Genomic DNA, 5,413 nt, shown 5'->3' with positions numbered 1-5,413 from the left:
CCCAGAAGGGCCAGAAATGATTAAACTTCCCCTTAGCAACTTTCACATACCGAGATTACGCAAAGGAAGTTTCCGGACTACATGCTCTGATTGGATGAGAGAAACCTCTACGCTGATTGCTCTTTGTTTCTCGTGTTCTGATTGGTTAGCCTAAGACTTGCTCTCATCCAGTCAGAACATGAAAATAAGGCCCAATTAGAGTAAACCTAGAGGTTTTTCTCTCATCCAATCAGAACAAGTAGTCCAAGCACCTCGTTTGCATGAACGCGGTCTATAAAGGAAGTAAAGTGGTGCGGTTCCGCCGTTCCAGGCTTTTCTCGGTCGGCCTGAGTAGATACTCAGGTTGGTGCCTAGTTTACAGCAGAAGGTGAACTAGCCAGCCTGCTGCCCCGCATGCCGGAGCCTGGAGCCTGGAGCCTGCAGCCTGCAGTGTCATGGCTGGCCTGGCTGTTGCGGTTGGTGGTGGCGAGGGAGACTCCAGCGCAGCCGGAAAGGTAAAAAGGTGGCGGGACAGGTTCGCCATCGCAGGCCGCACCGGCTGCTGCGTAGGGGGCGGGTTGGGGGCGCCCTGCCGTTGGCAGTGGGCGCTACCGAGGGCGTCACTGCCTGTGTTGGGGGCCAGGTTGTGTGCTCTGTGGGGCGTCGCTGCCCGCGCAGGGGAGTGGGTTGCGGGCGCCAGCTGGGTTTGCGCTCGTCGTGGCTGGGGGCGGGTCGGGGCACTATCCCGAGCTGCACTGCCAGCGGCGGTGGGGCGTTTGCGGGCACTGTCTGGGGATGCACCACCCGCCGTGGAGGCCGAGCTGTGGGAGCTGTCGGGTGCTGCAGTCCCTCTGTCGGGGACAGGTTGGAGGCGCTATGGGGTGTTACACTGCCAATGGTGGTTGGGGGGAGTGATATCATGGACGTCATTACCGGTGTCTGGGAACGGATTAAATCGAGTAATTCCACTTCTAGAACTTTGTCTTGAGGAAATAAACCCTCAGTTAAAGATTATAAATGCGTTCATGGGGGGAAAAGTGAAAACAGCCTAAAATGTCTGGGAAGGTAAAATAAACGTACACGACATCCTTGGTAGGGAATATTAACAGTCATTCAATATATTTTTCATGGTTGTAATAAAATAATAAACATTTTAAGACAGACTACAGTATTTTAATGATTTCTATCTTTAGTAATTTATAAAGTCCACTCCTTTTCTGTAAGAAAAAAAGTAGAATTTCCTTTTGAAATCGCTGAATTATGTAGTCATTACAGTACAGATACAGCGTATTTCCACCTCCCCCCCCCCATTTCTTCATGCTTTTTTAGTAGTCAAAGCCTGTCTGTAACCCAGCCGTGGAAACCACTGATCTCTTTTTGATCCTATAGTTTTTCTTTATCCATAATAGTATAGAAGTACAATCGTAAAGTATATAACCTTTCTTTAAAAAGTTAATCTTGTATTTTGAGATAATTGTAGCCTTCCCATGCAGTCGTGATAATACAGAGGGATCCTTGGTGCTCCAGCCAGTTTCCTCAAGGGTAACACCTTGCAGCACTATAATAACAGATCACAGCCAGGATATTGACATTAATACAGTAAGGACCAGAACATTTCCCTCTCAAACTTCCCTCATGTTGCCCTTTTACAGAAACACTCAAGGCCCAAACCCTTCCTTAACCCCTGGCAACTAATCATTTGGTCTCCACATGTATGATTTTGTCCAGAGTGTTACATGGATGAATCATAAAGTAAGTAACCTCTGGGGACGGGCTTCCTCCCACTGGGCACATTTCTCTGGATGTTCTTCCAGGTGGCTGGTTACATCGTAGTTTCTTTCTTTTTATTGTTGACTAGGACTATAAGTAAGTAGACTTTTGAGTCTGGCTTCTTGAATTCAGTGTAACAATGTTAGCGATTCACCGAAGTTGTCTTATTTATCAATAGTTTGTTGTCTTTTATTGCTGAGTAGGATTCCATCTGTGGAGGCCTCAGTTTGTTTCTAGGATTGTGTCCGTTTAGTACACATTTAAAATATATTGGCATAAAGTTATTTGTAAGATCTGCTTACCCATCACTGCTGCTTTTGTAGATGTGTTCTCTTTTTAATTTTTAGTTTAATCTTCTTTTAAACTTTCATTTTAGTTTCAGGGATACACCTGCCGATTTGTTCTGTAGATAAATTGCATGTCCTGGGGGTCTGATGTACACATTACTTTGTCACAAGGTAATAAGCATAGTACCCGATAGGTAGCTTTTGTTTTATCCTCACCCTCCTTCCACCTTCCACCCTCCACCCTCCACCCTCAAGTCATCACCTGTTGTTCCCTTCTTTGTGTCCATGTGTACACAAAGTTAACTTCCATTTATAACTGAGAACCTGTGGTGTGTGTTCTTGTGTTTCTGTGTCTGCATGAGCTCACTTAGAATAATGGCCTCCAGCTCCGTTGTTGTTGCTATGAAGGACATTAACTCATTCTTTTTTATGGCTGAGTAGTATTCCATGGTATGTATATACACCGTATTTTCTTTATCCAGTCTAGTGTTGATGGGCATTTAGGTTAATTCCATGTCTTTGCTGTTGTGAATAATGCTGCAGTGAAGATGCATGTACATGTCTTTATGGTAAAACAATTTCAATTCCTTTGGGTATATAGCCAAGAATGGGATTGCTGAGTTGAATGGTAGTTCTGCCTTAAATTCTTTGAAGAAAACTCCAAACTGCATTTCACAGTGGTCGAAATAATGTATTTCCCAACCAGTGGTATGCCCACAAGCAGTGTGTTTCATATTCTCCAGTCTTGCCAGCCTCTGTCATTTTTTTGAATTTTTAGTTATAGCCATTCTAAGTGGTGTGAGATACTAACTTATTGTGTTTTTTACTTGGATTTCTCTAATAATTAGTGATGATGAGTGTTTCTTCATATGCTTATTGGCTGCATATATGTCTTCTTTTGAAAGGTATCTGCTCATGTCCTTTGCCCACTTTTTAATTGGGTTATTCATTTTTTCCCTGTTAATTTAAGCTCCTTAGAGATGCTGGATATTAGACCTTTGTCAGAGGTATAGATTATAATTATTTTCTCCTATTCCGTGAGCTGTATTTAATGTGTTGAAAGTTTCCTTTGCTGTACAGAAGTTTTTTAATTCGATCCCATTTGTCAATTTTTGGTTTTGTTGCAATTGCTTGCTTTAGGCATCTTTGTCAAAAATCTTTGCCAGTGCCTCTGTCTAGAATGGTACGTCTGTGTTTTCTCCCAGGGTTTTTATAGTTTGAGTTGATTTTTTTTTTTTTTTTTTTTTTTTTGAGGCGGAGTTTCACTCTTGTTACCCAGGCTGGAGTGCAATGGCGCGATCTTGGCTCACCGCAACCTCCGCCTCCTGGGTTCAGGCAATTCTCCTGCCTCAGCCTCCTGAGTAGCTGGGATTACAGGCACGTGCCACCACGCCCAGCTAATTTTTAGTATTTTTAGTAGAGACGGGGTTTCACCATGTTGACCAGGCTGGTCTCGATCTCTTGACCTCGTGATCCACCCGCCTCGGCCTCCCAAAGTGCTGGGATTACAGGCTTGAGCCACCGCGCCTGGCTATTTTTATTTTTTTTTTATAAGAAAAAGAATAAAGAGGAAGAGGGAGAGAGGATGGGGGTATTCCTTTATTGCCCGGGCTAGAATGCAATCTAAATATGGGTATGCCTACAATTGTCATTAATAATAAAGATATAAAAGAAAATGAGGGAAGAGAATAACAAACAAGGAGCCAACCAAGATTTCGTTTAAACTTCTAAGTTGATATGATGTGGTACTGATAAGAGTATATATTTTGTATATTTAAAGTGGAGAGTTCTATAAATGTTAATACATTTACTTGTTCCAGATCTGAGTTCAAGTCCTGGATATAGTTGTTAATTTTCTGTCTCACTGATTTGTCTAATATTAATGTTGAAGTCTCCCACTATTATTATGTGGGAGTCTAAGTCTCTTTATAAGTCTTGTATGTCTGCGTATTCCTGTATTGGGTGCGTATATATTTAGGATCTTTAGCTCTTCTTGTTGTTGCATTGATCCTTTTATCATTATATAATGTCCTTCTTTGCTTCTTTTAATCTGTGTTGCTTAATTGTAACTTCTGCTTTTTATTTATGTATTTTAGCTCTCTGTTTGGTTGGTAAACCCTTCTCCATCCCTTGTTTTGAGTCTTTGTGTATCCTCGAATGTGAGATGGGTCTGGATGCAGCATACTGATGGGTTTTAGTTTTTTATTCAAATTGCCTGTCTGTCTTTGGATTGGGGGATTTAGTCAATTTAAATTTAGAATTAATAATGATATATGTGAGTTTAATACTGCCATTTAATATTAGCTGGCTCTTTTGCCCATTAGTTTATGTAAATTCTTCATTATATTGATGCTCTTTTTGATAATTTTTTTAGAAAGGCTGATACTGTTTGTTCCTTTCTATGTGTAGTGCTTCTTTCAGAAGCTCTTGTAAAGCAGGCCTGGTGGTGATGAAATCTCTGAATGCTTGCTTATTCACAAAAAACTTTATTTTTCCTTCACTTGTGAAGCTTAGTTTGGCTGGATGTGAAATTCTGGGTTGAAAGTTCTTTTCTTTAAGGATGTTGAATATTGGCCCCCACTCTCTTCTGGCTTGTAGGGTTTCTGCTGAGAGATCTGCTCTAAGTCTGATAGGCTTCCCTTTGTGGGTAACCTGACCTTTCTCTCTGGCTGCCCTTAGTATTTTCTCCTTCATTTCAACCCTGGTGAATCTGACGATTATGTGCGTTGGAGTTGCTCTTCTTGAGGAATATCTCTGTGGTGTTCTCTGTATTACCTGGAGTTGAATATTATCCTGCCTTACTAGGTTGGGAAAATTTTCCTGAATAATGTCCTGAAGCGTATTTTCCAGCTTGGATTCATTCTCTTTGTCACATTCAGGTACACCTATCAAGCGTAGATTAGGTCTTTTCACATAGTCCCATATTTCTTGGAGACTTTGCTCCTTCCTTTTCATCCTTTTTTCTCTAATTTTGTCTTCTTGTTTTATTTCATTGAGTTGGTCTTTGACCTCTGATATCCTTTCTTCTGCTTGATCAATTCGACTGTTAAAACTTGTGCATACTTCACAAAGTTCTCGTATTGTGTTTTTCAGCTCCATCAATTCACTTATATTCCTCTCTAAATTGTGTGTTCTTGTTAACGTTTCATGAAATCTTTTTTCAAAGTTCTTAGTTACTTTAGATTGGGTTAAAACAAGTTCTTTTAATTCACAGAAGTTTCTTATTATCCACATTTTGAAGCCTGCTTCTGTAATTGGAACACACTCGTTCTCCATCAGGCCTTGTTTCGTTGCTGATGAGGAACTGTGATCCCCTGCTGAGGGAGAGACGTTCTGATCTTGGGTATTCTCAGCCTTTTTTGACCGTTTTCTTCCCT

Source organism: Saimiri boliviensis, chromosome 21 (genome assembly GCF_048565385.1).
Source record: "Saimiri boliviensis isolate mSaiBol1 chromosome 21, mSaiBol1.pri, whole genome shotgun sequence".
NCBI classification, from domain to species: Eukaryota; Metazoa; Chordata; class Mammalia; order Primates; family Cebidae; genus Saimiri; species Saimiri boliviensis.
This window is presented reverse-complemented; position numbering follows the sequence as displayed.